The following is an 18,229-nucleotide window of genomic DNA, read 5'->3' as shown; positions in this document are numbered from 1 at the left end:
GGAGGTAGTGACTGCTTGGGATCAGAGAAGGTACTCTGACTTTTTGCAGAAGGAAACTTGAAACAGGATCTTTTAGTATTATGGCTAGGCACCAGCTCTGATAACATCCTCATTCTTTAAACTGCCTTTTAGATTTTAGGCGAAAAAGTCTGTTGATAAGGAAACAGTACTATTTCATTCTGAAGTAATTCTAGAATTTTCACCTCATAACCAGATTTTACCCTATATCTCTTATGTACTTGGTACTAAACCAAGGTCTATTCTAAATCTCTTTCATACTGCTGCTAGACCTCTTTATACCTGAGCGTCCTGCTGGTCATTCTGAGGTAGCAGGGGCAAATCGTACCTCTGAGTGGCTTAGTTGCAGGGCTAAGGCTGTAGAGAGTGGCTTTGGAGGGGAACAGCAGCTAATTCATTCTAACAGAGTCTTAAGAATCAGGAATTTTGGGGACGGAGCCAAGATGGCGGAGTAGAAAGACACACATACGCTAGCTTCGAACCCACAGCCCATAAAATATCTGTAAAAAAGAACTCCCAACAAATTCTGGAGCAACAGAAGCCACAGAACAATGGAGCAGATGAGATTTCTGTTCCAGAGAACCCTGCAAGCCTCTCACAAAAGGTCCATCCTGCTGCGGACCCAGAGCTGAGCCCAGCCCTGCCTTGGCCGCGCAGCACCGAGAGGAGCAGATTCCAGCAGGCTTCAGGGACAGAATCTCCAGCGGCCGCACAGATCCCTCCACCTACGGGCCCCAAAAGTTGGTGAGAGGATCTTCTCAGCTTGCCGAGAGGGGAGTGGGGTGCCCCCATAACTAAAGCCCCCTCGGGAGGCAGCAGCGGAGGCGGCAGCAGACAGGGGCTCCCCAAGCAGGCAGGAGCCCGGATCCATTGTTGAAGGTCTCTGCATAAACCCTCTGAGGGAACTGAGCCTGAGAGGTGGCCCTGCCCCCACCTGAGCACCTGAACTTAATCTCACACTGAATAGCAGCCCTGCTCCTGCCCAAAGCCCTGAGGCTGGGAAGCATCATTTGAATCTCAGACCCCAAGCGCTAGCTTGGTGGATCTGGAGGCAAAGTTGGGGTGGAAAGAAAACCTAGAAGTCAAGTCACTGGCTGGGAAAATGCCCAGAAAAGGGAAAAAAAATAAGACTATAGAAGGTTACTTTCTTGGTGAACAGGTATTTCCTTCCTTCATTTCTGATGAGGAAGAACAATGCTTACCATCAGGGAAAGACACAGAAGTCAAGGCTTCTGTATCCCAGCCCACTCAATGGTCTCAGGCCATGAAGAGCTCAAAAAGGATTTTGAAAATCAAGTTAGAGAGGTGGAGGAAAAACTGGGAAGAGAAATGAGAGACATGCAAGTAAAGCATGAAAAACAAGTAAATACCCTGCTAAAGGAGACCCAAAAAATGCTGAAGAAAATAACACCTTGAAAAATAGGCTAACTCAGTTGGCAAAAAAGGTTCAAAAAGCCAATGAGGAGAAGAATGCTTTCAAAAGCAGAATTAGACAAATGGAAAAGGAGCTTCAAAAGCTCACTGAAGAAAATAGTTCTTTCAAAATTAGAATGGAACAGATGGAGGCTAAGGACTTTATGAAAAACCAAGAAATCACAAAACAAAACCAAAAGAATAAAAAAATGGAAGGAAGATAATGTGAAATATCTCATTGGAAAAACAACTGACCTGGAAAATAGATCCAGGAGAGACAATTTAAAAATTATGGGCCTACCTGAAAGCCATGATCAAAAAAAGAGCCTAGACATCATCTTTCATGAAATTATCAAGGAAAACTGCCCTGAGATTCTAGAACCAGAGGGCAAAATAAGTATTTAAGAAATCCACCCAATCACCGCCTGAAAGAGATCCAAAAAGAGAAACTCTAGGAACATTGTGACCAAATTCCAGAGTTCCCTTGTCAAGGAGAAAATATTGCAAGCAGCTAGAAAGAGACAATTCAAGTATTGTGGAAATACAATCAGGATAACACAAGATCTAACAGCTTCTACATTAAGGGATAGAAGGGCCTGGAATATGATATTCCAGAAGTCAAAGGAACTAGGACTAAAACCAAGAATCACCTACCCAGCAAAACTGAGTATAATACTTCAGGGGAAAAAATGGTCTTTCAATGAAATAGAGGACTTTTAAGCATTCTTGATGAAAAGACCAGAGCTGAAAAGAAAATTTGACTTTCAAACACAAGAATCAAGAGAGGCATGAAAAGGTAAACAGCAAAGAGAAGTCATAAGGGACTTACAAAAGTTGAACTGTTTACATTCCTACATGGAAAGACAATATTTGTAACTCTTGAAACTATTCAGTATCTGGGTACTGGGTGGGATTACACACACACACATGCACATGACACACACATAGAGACAGAGTGCACAGAGTGAATTGAAGAGGATGGGATCATATCTTAAAAAAATGAAATCAAGCAGTGAGAGAGAAATATATTGGGAGGAGAAAGGGAGAAATGGAATGGGGCAAATTATCTCTCATAAAAGAGGCAAGCAAAAGACTTATTAGTGGAGGGATAAAGAGGGGAGGTGAGAGAAAAACATGAAGCTTACCCTCATCACATTCCACTAAAGGAAGGAATAAAATGCACACTCATTTTGGTATGAAAACCTATCTTACAATACAGGAAAGTAGGGGAGAAGGGGATAAGCAGGGTGGGGGGGAGGATGGGAGGGAGGGCATGGGGAGGAGAGAGCAATTTGAGGTCAACACTCATGGGGAGGGACAGGATCAAAAGAGAGAATAGAAGTAATGGGGGGCAGGATAGGATGGAGGGAAATATAGTTAGTCTTATACAACACCACTATTATGGAAGTCATTTGCAAAACTACACAGATTTGGCCTATATTGAATTGCTTGCCTTCCAAAGGGAAGGGGTGGGGAGGGAGGGAGGAAAAGAAGTTGGAACTCAAAATTTTAGGAACAACTGTCGGGTACTATTCTTGCCTCTAGGAAATAAGAAATACAGGTAAAGGGGTATAGAAAGGTATTTAGCCCTACAGGACAAAAGAGAAGATGGAGACAAGGGCAGAGAGGGATGATAGAAGAGAGAGCAGATTGGTGATAGGGGCAATTAGAATGCTCGGTGTTTTGGGGTGGGGGGAGGGGACAAAAGGGGAAAAAATTTGGAACCCAAAATTTTATGAAAATGAATGTTAAAATTTAAATTAATTAATTAATTAATTAAAAGGAAAAAAGAATCGGGAATTTATTGTGTTCTCATCCAGTCTGTTGTTGAACCTTGTTCCTATCTGTTGTTCATGATGAACCGCATCATGGTGCTGCCAGAGTGATAGTGTACCACTCATTTTTAGGTCATGGAAATGGAAATTATTTCATCAAATGCTTTGCAAGCTTTAATCCACCAGGTGAATGTTAGCTATTGTTATTGTTGTTATAAGTAACTATGACTGCATTTCAGTGTATTTTTGTTCAGGGCAAGTCAGTATAATAACTAAATTAACCTATTTACGTAACTGGCCTATGGGCTATGCGCATTTTGATACATTTGAGAAGGTCTCAGGGAGCAGAAGGAGGTCTGAAGAAGTAGGTAAGGGTCAGGAAAAAAAAATCACAAGAAAAAAATATGCGTTAGAACTATTGATTATTTAATGTACTGATGACTCAAAGTTGAATTTATTCACCATGACAAATCTAAAAATACATAAAACTATTAATATAATTTCTGTCTAATTTTATTGAAATGTTAAGGATAAGCTCAAGTTGCATGCTCTGTATGAAACTTTCCTTGGTTCTTTTACCCCACAATAATCTCTCTGTGTCCCTCTTTGGTATTTGTAGAGCTCTTACCTCCAAACATTCATTCATTAGTTGGTCACATGCTTGTGGCATCTCCCCAGTTTTATTGTAAGCACTGAGCCACTAAGGACCCTGTCCCATTTGTCATCATGTTCCCACATGCACAGTTTGCTTTGTGTACATCATGGCTGCTCAAGGAATTATTTGCTGAATAAATGAACATGCAGAGGACCACAGACGCAGGAAGTATCCTGAGAAGTTTCACTTCTTTTGTTAGTTCCAGAACTTCTCCAGCTACCTCACTTCAGCATGGGCACGGGCCTCAGAAAGAAACAGGAGAGACCAGTGGGCCAACGTTGCAGTGTGTGTGCATGAGTGGGTGTGAGTGCGTGTGCATGTGTGTGCATGTACATGTGCATGTATGTGTATGCAGCTGGCCAAGACACACTCGAGACTCCCTCAAGGCACTGAGATTTGTATGTTCTGTTGTCCCATCTTTGAACATTACTGAAATATTAACGTTTGTATCGTCTAGGAACTGCGTTTTTGAGTCATTGTGTTGTAGAGAATGATTGGAGTTGAGGATAAGTAAATGACGTGTTCTTCATTGTTTGATATTTAAAGTGTTCCTGGTGTTAAATAAGGAGATGAGTCTGGACCTTTTCTGTCTCCTTTTCATAGGTGCAAAACAGTAATGAAATATTGTAAAGGCTTTTCACCTTTGTAGAAGGTAGGAATCTTGATGAAATTGTGTATTGGAGATTAGAAGTGAATGAAGAGGCCCCCATTGTTACTTAGGATCATCTTCTTCACTCTGTCCCAAAGACAGATCACTGGAGACATCTGGCGTAAAGCTCTGGGCTCATTAAATGGAACATATGTTCCTTGTGAGGAGTATTCCATGAATTTCCTAGCAATTTAAAAGGTGAGCTTATAGAGGAGGTCATTACCTCTTGTTCCCATTATGAGTCATTTCAGAGTATTTAGAATCAGAATAATAAATTTCTCCAGTCTTGGAACCATGGACAATGTGTTTTGTTTTGTTTTAAATATTGCTTTTATTTTCTTTCTTTGAAACAGTGACACTTGACATGTTATCCAAGACCTGACATGGAGCTCCTGTCGGGAGTCACTAATCAAATTGAGGGAACAGAATGTTTTGGGAGGTAGGGTAAGAAGCTGGAAACTTCTCTCTTTGCATTGTTTCGGGAGTGCATGAAAAATGCTCTGTACAAAACCTGTTCTAGCACTTCCTGTATCTTCACACTAGCTGTGCTTGACTGCCACCAGGAATTCCCAGACCCGTCACAACCCCAGCACAGTGTACTGCACAGCATGTTCCAGCATTATATCCTAATCACTGGCACTTTTGAGGTGTGGACAGGCCAGATGGCAGTGAAGAGGTTAATGATGTCCCCAAAGAGTTCTTCAGAACCAGTGTGAAGTGACCAGATGTCATCACAGCACAGTGGAAGGGACCATGGGGTGGGAGTCAGGAGATCTGAGTTCTAGATCTGACTCTGCTGTGACCCTTGGGCAAGTGACTTTCTCACTCTGAGCTCTATTTTCCTCCTCTGCAAAATGAGGGGTTTGAAAATGATCTATGTGGGCCTTCCTAGTACCACAAACAGGTCTAGCTCACTGAGATCAGACCAGAGCCCACCTTCAGCGTGACAACACAGTCCAAGGACCCAGTCCTGTTGCTGTTCTCTGGAGGTAGAACTTTCACCTGGTTCTTTCACTAGGAGACAGTTTCCTTCTCCTTCTATTGACAGTCCAAGGAGTGACAGGAAGACCTTTGGTGCTGAAAAATGGGAGCTACTCCTCTTTCTAGGTTGGAATGGGTCAGCTGGACCTGGGCTAGGGTTGCCATAGCTAGCTGGTGAGATAGAGCAGTAAGAGTGCCCTTGCCTGAAGTGACAAAGCACTTACCAGCTTAAGTATTTAATTCTTTCCCCCTTCTGACCTTAGCATGAGGGGCACCCAGATGGAACATCTGACTTCCTTTCCACCAACTCTCTGAAACTGGTATTCATTTCTATCAAGTTGGAAACTGTGATTTCAGATAATTTTGTGTCAACTCTTTGCAAACATGAGTTGATTGGTTAGCCAGAAGCAGCTGTTCACCCACCTTGCTCTGGGATGCAGTATGTTCCTGTTAAAGAACTAAAAGCATCTTCTTCCTTTAACCCAAAACGTGATCTGGGATTTAGGTTGGGTGGCCATAAATCCAACCTCTTTTCCCAGTTGTCCTCTCCCTTGCTGGGGAAAGAGGCTATTTCAGTGATTTCTTAAGACCTCTGAAGAGAACACTCTAGTGGTTCTTCCCTACATGGTCTTCTTATATAACGTTCTAGTGGTTCTTCCCTACACAGTCTTGTTATAACCCACAGTCTTCTCATTCCAGTTTGCAGAAGAATGACTTGTCATGGTTCATGGAATCATATAAGCTTAGTGTTAGAAGGGAACTCAGAGGGCCTAGAATCTAACCTCTTGCCTCACGTGGCAGTTACATGTTCTCCAAGCTGGTAGGTCCCTTCTTAGTATATCTCTTGGTATCATTTGGTCTCTTTTCTTCCTATCCTACATTTGGCCATAATAGACATAGGTAACTTGGAAAGCTTTTTCAAGACAAGCAAGGTACCAGCCGAGCCTGACAGAGCCAGAGGAAGAGAGAGGGCCTAATATTGACCAGCAACCTTTGTGACTTTCTCTTACTTTGTGGGATTCCACTAGAGCAAATTGTTGAGTTGCCAGTGTAGCTGACACATGTAGAGTACCTACTCTGACCTGGAATTTTGTCTTCCTATCGGGATCTTTCCTTTCACATGAGAGCTAAACACATTTTCTCTCTTTGACCATGTGAAAAAGTTCTGCTGCTCCTGAGAGGGATGGATACTGCCTTGTCTTGTGTACTTCCCCTGGGTTTTCTGTAGCTGATGCTGAGGGACTGAATCATAGCCTGAGGAGTTGGTCCATGCAGATGCCTCCCGTGACTCACCCTCCACCTACAGGGCCATTGTTTGCATAAATGCTGTGGCTTTCTCAGGATAGGGACATTGTGTTTGGGAGAGGGGCATAGTACAGCATTCTAAATCAATGACTAATAGGCATGAATAGACCTTGGAGAAAGGAGAGGGGCAATCACTCATAACTTCTCAGTTGAGCTTTTGGACTTTTTAAGTTGGTTCAGTGATAATAATCACATACTTTGGCGGGCTTTATGTTTCCCTTATAAAGAGTAATTCTCACTTAACGTTTGTGTTAGACCTCATTTTAAAAACTGATAGGCAAACATCTTTACTTATGATTTTATCTTCAGGGGGATTAGTCTTTTAGGTTCCCTGTGGTTTAGGAATAGCTGCTCTGGGACATGAAATCTGGTGATTCCTGAAACCATCTTTGGTGATAGTGCATCCTCTACACCCCAGATCAGCTGGAACTTTTCCTCTCATGATTCTTACTTCTTTCCCCAGTATTCCACTTCTTTTTCTGTTTCTGGTGTCCATTCCTACTTCTTAGGTTTGCTAGTTGCCCCTGCAGACAGACTACTTGGATTATTGGTGATACCTGGTCCAAAAAACATTGCCCAGCCCCAGGAGAGCACTGCCATATGTAATATATAGTAGTACATATAGCATACATGAAGGACTCGACTGTTGCCTGACCCAGTTAGTGAATCATGATCCAAAGCTTTGGAAAAAAGACAATGCTGTGTGCTCTGAGGAATGAAACAACAGCCTGGGAGCCAGGCCAACATGTACATACATACATATGTACCTACAAATAAACCCACTCTTTTTGTGGTAACAAAGAAATGGAAACAGAATAGATATCATGGTACATGAATGTAATGTAATATTACACTGCTATAAGAAACAATGAATATGTAGACTTTTATAAATTAGATGTTGATGCAGAGTGAAGTTAGCAGAATCAGGAAAACAATACATACAATGACAACAATATAAATGGAAAGAACAAAAAGAAAATGAACTCTGCAATTATAGTGACTAGGAAATTTGGCTGTGGACAAGAGATGGTAAAATGCACTGCCCTCCCTTGCTGCAGGGGTAGGTGACTAAGACTATTACCTATGCTGTCAGACTCTGTCCATGTGTTGGTGAGGGTTGCCAAAGTGTCTTTTTTTTATTCTTTTTTTATGAGAAATGTCTTACTGGATAAGGAAAGTAGACATCAGGGTATATTCAGAAATGAAGATCAATCAATAAAAATTTATTCAGTGCCTTTTGTGTGCCAGGGAATGCTGGGGAAACAAAAAGGCATCCCCCACCCTCAAGGAGTTTACAATATAGTGGGGGAAACAATATGCAAAAACACACACACACATATTTGTGTGTATACATCTATGTGTATATGAAGTAAATTGCATACAGGATAAATAGAAAATAATTAAAGAAAGGAAAGGCACAGGAACAAAGGTTAAGGAAAACTTTGTGTAGAAGGTAGGATTTTAGTTGGGACTAAAAGGAAGCCAGGGAAATCAGTAGTTATTAAGGAGGAAGAGCTTTCCTGGCATGAGAGACAGACAGAATAATGCCTGGAACTAGGAGATGGAGTATCTTGTTTATGGAATAATCAGGAGGCCACTGTCACTGGATTGAAGAGTATGAGTTGGGGATTAAGGTGTAATGAGACTGGAAAGGTAGGAGGGAACATTTGGTGTTTGATCCTAGAAGTGATAAGGAGCTACAGGAATTTATTGAACAGGAGGGAATGAATGATTGGACCTGCACTCTAGGAAAATCACTTTAGTGGCTCAGTGGAGGATCAGTTAGAGTGGGCAAAGACTTGAGGCAAGCAGAGCCACCATCAGGCTGCTGCAGAAGAAAGATTGCAAAAATAGGTATCCTTATTTGGAGTTTTCTGTTTTGTACAAGTATCTATGAGAATGAGAGTATTGTTTGGTTTTAGCACCATTTTGCTAGCTCCCTCCTCCCCATGAGAGCCAGGTGGAAGAAGAATTGACTGTACAGGTTAAATGAAAGAGGAGAAAAAAGACAGAATTTCAAGGAGACTGATTTACTGCAGCATAGATTAGAGAAGGAAAGATATAGGACGTCAGACCTGCTTATACTTGGCTAAATCCCTGTCAGCTGATCCAGGACAGTATCATCTCTCCCACCTGATCCAGGACTCATCTCTGCCATTTGATGTAGGATGCTTCCTACCTTTACTGTTTGAGTAACCTCTCATACAAGACATTCTCTCTTTTAATGTATAACATACCTGGCTGAAAGCAGGACTCAATCCAAATACAATTGCACCATGGAGTTTTCTGGCATTCTGTAATTATTTTCTGTCCCTTTTTTTAATGGCCATGTGGATGTAGCATATGTATAATAAATTGTCTCTTCTTATTGGCTGAAGAAAAAAAGAATGAATAGTGTGTAACTCACCAAGATTAGGTAAACAACAAGAAAATATTGAACATTATATAATGGGGATCAGTTCATGTGTGCTGTTCACAGGCACAAGCAGCCACTGGCGCCGTTGGCAAAACTCCTTATGACTTGGACAGGGAAGCTGGAGGACATCACCCAACCAACTGTAAACATACAGACGCCACTGGGAACATTGCTCTTTCTTTGAAGTCTGAACATAAGTTTGTTTGGTCCTGCTCGACTGCTGATGGTATGCTAAATACAGTAATAGCACAGAGGTAAAGGCAATCAGGTGAATAACAATATGTCTTTGCATGTATTGGTTAAAAAATAAAAAGATGGAAGATGAATTTTCTTGCCAGCCCATTATTGACATAGAGAACCACAAAATCTGGGACCTTAAAAGTAATTTCTCTGGACCTCACGTTCCTTATCCATAAATGAGGCCCTTATTTTACAAGTGATAAAGTTAAGTCCCGAATAGGAAGATGTGATTTGTCCAAAGTTATACAAGTAGTTAATGTCAGGGCCAGAACTGGGATCTAGGTCTCCTGACTCCCAGTCCCATCTTCTTTCCACAACTCTGCTCCTCTAGAGTATAAGAGGAATCAATACATCTTTATAACCATAGTTTAAAAAGCAAAACAAAACAAAAAACCTTTTTTAGGAAGCTTCACAAAACATTTTTTCCTATTTTTAGTTTTTCATTTAACAAGAACTTTAAAAATTGATCCATTCTTTCTTCTAAACCTCTTCCCACATCCTCAGTTGAGCAAAAGATAAAACTTTCAGTATACAGCTGCAGAGCCTAGTGAAATAAATTCACACGTACATGTCTTTTTTAGCATTTTAAGTTAATCACCTCTCTATTAGAAAGTGAGTGACATGTTCACAAATCCTGATATTGCTCACAATTCATTCACTCTAGCTTTACAGAGTTCTTTACAGTTGCCATTTTGTTTAGTGTTTGCTAATTCAAATCCTACACTAGATACACTGGAAGCAAAATCTGCTTGCAACACAAAAATAAAGATACCTTTTACTTAAACAGATATAGAAAAGGTTCTTCTCAACAAGAAGAGCAAAGTCATTTGTCATTATTACTTTCTCAGGCTTGTTTGATCTTATTTTGTAATTTCAAAATTTTATTGGGCACAGGATTATAAATTTGCCTGTTAGTGACAAATCCTTAGTTCCTTTCTAGTGGGCTTTGCTGTTTTACATGTGCACATGCACATATATACATATATAAGTGTGTGTGTATATGTTTGTATGTAGAGGGTTAACTAACTATGCTAAAGTTCCAATTAACAGGATAAGCCTCTAAGGTAGTAAGCCTTTATTTGGTATTCTGATTGGGTAGAGTTCTGTAAGGTATAGAATTAGTAGCCAAAGTCTCTTGATCCTGGGCCTTGGTAAACCTAGATTTGTTGTCCCTCTGATAGGAAAAAATAGATTGTCTCAGTCTATTGGGTCAGGTCTGCCCCTTTGTAGGCGAAAGCTATAAAGAGAACCAGTAGAATTGCTGGGCCCGGATGGGCAGGGGATGTCAGAGCCAAGATGGTGAAGTAAAAGCAGGGACTTCCCTGAGCCTTCCCCCAAAGCCCTCCAAATACCTGTAAAAAATGACTCTAACAAATTCTAGAGCTACAGAACCCACAAAATGACAGAGTGAAACAAATCCCTGGCCCAAGACAACCTGGAAAGTTGACAGGAAGGGTCTCTTGCTCCAGGCAGGGAGCAGAGCAAAGTACAGCCAACAGAATGGCTGGAGCAGGCCTCAGGGGATTGAATCATTGGCAGCTGTGGCAGTTTCCAGACTTCAAAACCCACAAATGCCAAAAAGTGCAGTGGGGAAATTCTGTGGGTCCTAGATGAAAGAGAAGTGTGTGGTCTGTCAAGGTCTGGCCCCAGCCCCAGGGTGGCTGTGGCAATGGCAGTGACAGCAACAGCAGAGGCTGCTTCCAGAACTTTGGGCCCACAGATGGTAGGGGATCTAACAGTTGATACAAAGTCCCTGAAGCCTGGGATAGTACAGCCACCCACGTCCCCATCCCCACTGGAAGCAGAGTCCTACCTTGACAAAGGGTTAGAAAGTAAGCTTTCTAACTGGGAAGATGAGTCAACATTGTAAAAGAACTCAGACTGTAGAACCTTACTTTGGTGACAAAGAAGATCAGAATACAACCAGAAGAAGACAACCAAGTCAAAGCTCCTACATTAAAATCCTTCAAGAGAAATATGAATTGGTCACAGGTCATGGAAGAGCTCAAAAAGGATTTTGAAAATCAAGTAAGAGAAGTTAAGGAAAAATTGGGAAGAGAAATGAAAGTGATACAAGAAAATCATGAAAAAAAGTCAACAGCTTGCTAAAGGAGATCCAAAAAATTGCTGAAGACAATAACACCTTAAAAAATAGACTAACCCAAAGGGCAAAAGAAGTCCAGAAAGCCAATGAGGAGAAGAATGCCTTAAAAAGCAGAATTGGCCAAGTGGATAAGGAGATCCAAAAGCTAACTGAAGAAAATCATTCTTTAAAGATTAGAATGGAACAGATGGGAGCAAATCAATTTAAGAAAAATCAAGAGATTGTAAAACAAAACCAAAGGAATGAAAAAATATCAGACAATGTGAAATATCTCATTGGAAAAACAACTTACCTGGAAAATAGATCCAAGAGACAATTTAAAAATTATCGGACTTCCTGAAAGCCATGATCAAAAAAAGAGCCTTGACATCATCTTTCATGAAATTGTAGCCAAATTCCAGAGCTCCCAGATCAAGGAGAAAATATTGCAAGCAGCCAGAAAGAAACAATGCAGGTACTATGGAAACACAATCAGGATAACAGAAGATCTAGCAGTTTCTACATTAAGGGGTTGGAGGGCTTGGAATATGATATTCCAGAGGTCAGAGGAGGTAGGATTAAAACCAAGAATCACCTACCCAGCAAAACTGAGTACAATCCTTCAGGGGGAAAAATGGACGTTCAGTGAAACAGAAGACTTTAAAGCATTCTTGATGAAAAGACCAGAGCTGAATGGAAAATTTGACTTTCAAATACAAGAATCAAGAGAAGCACGAAAAGGTAAGCAGGAAAGAGAAGTCAAAGGAGACTTATTGAAGTTGAACTTTTTACATTCCTACATGGAAAGATTTGTAACTCAGGAGACCTTTCTCAGTTTTAGGGTAGTTGGAGGAGATGGATGGATGAATAGATAGATAGATAGATAGATAGATAGATAGATAGATAGATAGATAGATAGATAGATAGATAGATAGATATCACGGAGTAAGTTGAGTATGAAGAGATGATACCTAAAAAATAAAATTAAGGGACGAGAAAGGAATATAGTGGGAGAAGGAGAAAGGGAAAGTTAGAATGGGGTAGACTATTACACATAAAAGAGGCAATAAAAATGTTTCACAATGGAAGGGAAGAGAGGAAAGGTGAGAATGAGTGAGTGAACCTTTCTCTCATTGGATTTGGCTTAAGGAAGGAATAACATACACATTCAGTTGGGTGTGTACCTACACACCCTACAGGAAAGTAGTAGGGAAGGGGATAATGGGGTGGGGGGGGGGGTGACTGATAGAAGGGAGGACAGATTGGGAGAGGAAGCAGTCAGAAGCAACCAGTTTTGAAAAAAGATAGGATCAAAGGAGAAAATAGAATAGTTGGGGCAGATCAGGATAGGATGGAGGGAAATGTAGTTAGTCTTTCACAGCATGGCTATTATGGAAGTATTTTGCTTAACTACACATGTATAACCTATATTGAATTGCTTGCCTTCTCAATGAGGGTGGAAGGGGAGGAAAGAAGGGAAAGAATTTGGAATTCAAAATTTTTTTAAAATATATTTTAAAATTGTTTGTACATGCAACTGGTAAATATGATATACAGGCAGTGGGGTATAGAAATCAATCTAACCTGCCTTCAAGAAAGTAAGGGGGAAGTAAATAAGGGGGGGATTGATAAAAGGGAGAGCAGAGTAGGGGAAAAGGTAATCACAGTGCATGCCATCTTGGGTTGGGGAGAGATGAGAAGAAAATTTGGAACTAAAAATCTTGTGGAAATGGATGCTGAAAACTAAAAATAATAAATAAATATTTAAAGAAAAAGAAAGAATTGCTGGGACCCTTTGTATCTTTTTTGTCATTTCCCTTTTTGAAAGACAAACCTGAGGTCAGCAGAATTAAGAATGAAATTGGACACGGGAAGCTTCCATGGCCTTTAGGAGTATGGAAGCCTTTGACCAGAGACACAGAGGAATTATATGCACTGTATGTACGCACATGCTGCCACATGACCTGAGAGAATAGTTTCTGATCCTAGGCTTAAAGAAGCTGCAACAGAACCTTTCAGACTGAAATGTGGCAGCTGTAGAGGAGAGCCATGTGGCTTACTGATAGGAGTTTGTGAACCCCAGGCCCCTTGATAGAGGTGAAGGGGATATTTCTCAGGTAATACCAGTCTTGGAGTTCAACAGCCCCAAGTTTGAGAGTCCCAGGATCCAATGTTCTGGAGAAAGTCACTTCTTAGAATAAAATCATACACTAAGAAACTGAACGAACAAAAATCTAAAGCTGGGACATGAGAATGCAAAATACCTGTCTGGGGGACTTTATCAAGTATTGGGACTCACTGGAGAGTGAAAAGAGTAGATTTTTAGAGACTGTTGTGAGACCTTTTTGTGCACTGCATTTTCTCTCAGATGGAATAAAGTCCAACCTATGCTTGATATATTATTATCTTTTAGATCATACAAAAGCTGAGGTCTCTTAATCCTATCTATAGGAACCCTAGCACAGGCTGTATGCTAAGATTTCCCAGACTACCCTCTAGGTAGGGACAAAACAGGGTTTTTTGGGGGGCACCCCCAAGATTGAATTCAGTCTGTGTAAGTCCAGAACTTGAGGCATAGGGAAACTTACATATAAACAGCTACCAAGGTGTGATAAAAGGTCCCTTGGCCTCAAATATCTCTTCTGCCCTCTTTGTTGGTGTCCACTCCTCAAGATAAATAGTCCTTTTGATTAAGTCATTTTGTCACTGGAAAAACTGTTAAAATGTAATTATGTCCATAAATACTTATCTTCTGGGAAAACTCTGTTGTGATGCAATTATATTTTTACTACCTTATCTGCTATGAATGCCTTAGTTTATTAGATAAATATCACTTTGGAAAACAAGGAACAGAGTTCTGAGATAATAGCATACAAGACAGGTAAGTTTTGATTGCATAGAGATGAAATGGAAAGTTCCAGAGTACACTGCCCAGGCAGGTTGGTAGGATAATAAATGGAGATCTGGGATAGAAGTTGGAAGGCCTGCGTTCAAATCTAGCCCTAGACATTTACTAGCTATTTTGGGCACATCAGTCAAGAAACATCCATTATGATGTGTCATACACTGTGCTGAGTTCTAGGGACATAAATAAAGTCAAAAGATAACCCCTCAAGGAGCTATGAGTTCTCAAGGAGCTCATAGTGTAATGGAGAAGACAGCAGGCAAGCAACTATGTACCGTATGAATAGGAAATAATTAATGAAGAAAAATCTCTAGAATTGAGAGGGATTGGGAAAGGTTTCTGTAGATACTTGAACTAAGAGTCAGAACCATAGAATTTTAGAGTTGGAAGATGCCTCAGTGGTCATCCAGTTTAATCTGTACCAACAAAGGAATCCCTACCACGGCACACGCAGTTTCTTCCTGGAGGCTTCCAGTGAGGGTGATCCATGATCCTGGAGGCAGCCCCTTCTACTTTTCTGAAATTATCTTGTGTTTTTGAAAAGAGCAAAATGAAGCCCTCTTGAAGCCTGTTTGTCTGATTCTGGGCCTAGTCCTCTTCCTACCACTTTGTGTGACCTCTCTTCTTGTACTATCATTATCTCTGAAGCAGTGGATTGGTAAAATTCCACAGACCTTTAAGCTATAATGTGAGAAATCAGATGATACTTCAGTGGCCTCAGAGGCAGGATTCCTGGCAGTGGCATCTTATCTAGAGTCAGATTAGAGCCTATCCTCTTTATTATTACCCATTCCCTACAGTAGCATTGGAACTTGAGTTCTCCAACAATCATAGCTTAATAAACGTGGTCAGTTGTTCATAAAACAGTGAAGCTGCCCATCTACAGTGAGAGTTGTGGACTCTGATGGAGTATTTTTCATTAGGAATGATAAAAGCAGAAAATTCACATTTAGCAATCACTTCCTTTGATTTTAAATTAAAATTTTTATTTCCTCCCCCTCCAAAAAAAATTCTGAAAAGTAGAGGTATAGCACACGTGGCATCTTTCATGTACAGAGAAACTAACCCAGACTCACAGCCTTTTTTAAAAACAGGTTGGATTCTTTTTACTTTTACACCACTTTAAAATATTTTTCAGTAATATTGCCACCTCCACTTTAGAACCATTCCGGTAACAAAGAAATATGGTTAAGCAAAACAAAGTGCATCTGGCAATATATTAAGAAATCCATACCCATGACCCAACTCTTCTTTTTCCTGAAAAAAAGAGTGGGGTTTTCATGATCAAGTCTCTGGAACTGAGATCAGATATTGTACATAATTTCAGTTCCAGTCTCTTTTAATGGTGTATTCATTTACATCATTGTCCCACAGGCTTCTTCCTCATATTTCACTCTGTGTTTTGCATTCTTGATTCAGCAAAACCTAGTTTTTGTCCACAATGATACCTTTTTTTTTTAAACCACCAAACCGGACCTGCTCCTTCCTATGGTGATGCTGTGTTTTGCCAGGATAGACTGAAGAACTGAATTGAAGCTTTGAACTAATGGGAATAAACCCACTTTTACTTTTATATGAAAATGACATCTTATGTAGAGCTCTCCTCTCACAGCAGTCCTGGGAGGGAATGAGCACACATAAGATTATTCCTTTGTATATGAAGGAACTGAGACCCAGAGAACTTAATGGTTTTCGCAAGATCACATGGGGAGTCTGCATGAGCGTCACTGGTGACACTGAAGAGAGATGCCAATTTAAGAATTTGGTGGGCAGGAGAGGGAAAGAAGAAGGAAGGAAGCAGATTCTGAGATCTGTAAAATAACAGATAGTAGAAAGACATAGAGAATTTAATTAGTTCTGGATTCATGAAAGAAGACAAATCAGACTCTTCTTTACAAGGTGTGATTGGGCGCAAGGGAGGTTGTGTGCATGCATAGAGTCTGAAACTAGGGCTCACTGGTGATTTGTGTGCTTGAACCTGTGGCATTCTCACATAGTCCCGTTTAAACTAGGCAGAAATGAATCTAATCCCAAAGAGAATTGAAGAGGTCACCCCTGGCTTCAGAGAGTCAAATGCCTAAACCTTTGGGAAGAGCTTCCTGTTAGTATTTCTCATTGTTTTATACCACCCTGGCAATCAGGGTCTTCTGTGTGTCCAACTAAAATCTTTGTCTGCTCCTTTCATTTAGGCTCACTCCCTTTCTCTGCTCTTTACCAGAATGGGGAACACCTAACTGAGCAGCTGCCTCATTTCAGATGTTCAGAGGTTGAGTAGCTGAGGACAGTTAGCATCAAAAATTATTCATGGAGCACCTCCTAAGGTCCAGGCACTGCCCTGGGTTGTAATCTCCTCCTTAACTTTTCTCTTTTTTTGCCTGTAAACAATACTACTTCTTCTGTTCATCATTCATGGAATTAGTTTTCTTTCTTCTCAATTATGTTGATCTTTTAATTCTTTCCAACTTCCTTGCATCATTTTAAAGCATAAAGACTCCTTCATTTTGTCTCTTATCCTCAGCAACTAGCCTAGTGCCTGGTACATAGTAGGTGTTTAACAGAAGCTTGCTGAATTGATAAATGGTCAAAGGATATGAATAGGCAGTTTTCAGAGGAAGAAATTAAAGCTATCCATAGTCATAATGAAAAAATGCTCTGAATCACAATTGATTAGAGAAATGCAATTAAAACAACTTTGAGGTACCATATCACACCTGTGATTGACTAACATGACAAAACAGGAAAATGATAAATGTGGGGAAGATGTGGGAAAGTTGGCACACTAATGTGTTGTTGGTGGAGTTGTGAATTGATCCAACCATTCTGGAGAACAATTTAGAACTATGACCAAAGGGCTATAAAACTGTACATACCCCTTGACCCAACAATACCACTTCTAGGTCTGTATCCCAAAGAGATCATAAAAATGAGAAAATGACCCACATATACAAAAATATATTTTTTCTGATGGCAAAGAATTGAAAATTGAAGGGAATGTCCATCAATTGGGAAAAAAGACTGAAGAAATTGTGATATATGAAAGTAATGGAATACTATTGTGCTATTAAAAATAATGAGCAGTCGAAATTCGGAAAAACCTGGAAAGACATATATGAATTGATGCTGAGTGAAGTGATCAGAACCAGAAGAACATGGTACACAGTAACAGCCGCATTATGTGATGAGTGATTTTGATAGACTTAACTCTTCTCAGCAATGCAAAGATCTAAGACAACTTCAAAAGACTCACAGTGGAAATTGCTATCTGCATCCAGAGAGAGCTATGGAGTCTGAATGCAGATGGAAGCATACCATTTACTCTCCTTTTCTTTTGTTGTTTTGTTTCCTCTTTCTCATGGTTCTTCCCATTAGTTCTAATTCATCTTTACATCATGACTAATGTGAAAATATGTTTACTATGAAAGTATAAATAGAACCTATATCAAATTACATGCCATCTTGGGGAGGAGGGAGGAGAAGAAGAGGGAGCAAATTTAAAACTCAAAATCTTTTGGAACTGAATGTTGAAAACTAAAAATAAATTGATTATTAAAATACAAAAGAAAAAACAAAACACAAAAACTTGCTGAATTGGATTAGAAGGAGACATAAATAGCACATTCTCTTAAAATACTAGATTTAGCTGGGAGAGCTGACTCCTGGCCCATGGAATTACAGAATAGGATTGCTGAAGGCACCTTAGAGACACTCCATTTCAGTGCCTTCTTTCTGCCAATGAGGAGGAAGAGGCTCCGAGAGGGGGACTGGCTTGTCCCCGGTCCTCCAGGCCCA

General features: G+C 40.3%; 1 protein-coding gene across 5 annotated transcripts in view; it reads left to right on the top strand.

Moving 5' to 3' along the window:
* The window catches only part of EEFSEC (eukaryotic elongation factor, selenocysteine-tRNA specific), a 344,545-nt gene that overhangs the window by 202,434 nt on the left and 123,882 nt on the right, over positions 1-18,229 (top strand). The gene's annotated exons all lie outside the window — the stretch shown is intronic.

Source organism: Notamacropus eugenii, chromosome 3 (genome assembly GCF_028372415.1).
Source record: "Notamacropus eugenii isolate mMacEug1 chromosome 3, mMacEug1.pri_v2, whole genome shotgun sequence".
Taxonomy (NCBI): domain Eukaryota; kingdom Metazoa; phylum Chordata; class Mammalia; order Diprotodontia; family Macropodidae; genus Notamacropus; species Notamacropus eugenii.
The sequence above is the reverse complement of the archived record's forward strand: the minus strand, read 5'-3'. Positions and strand labels throughout refer to the sequence as shown.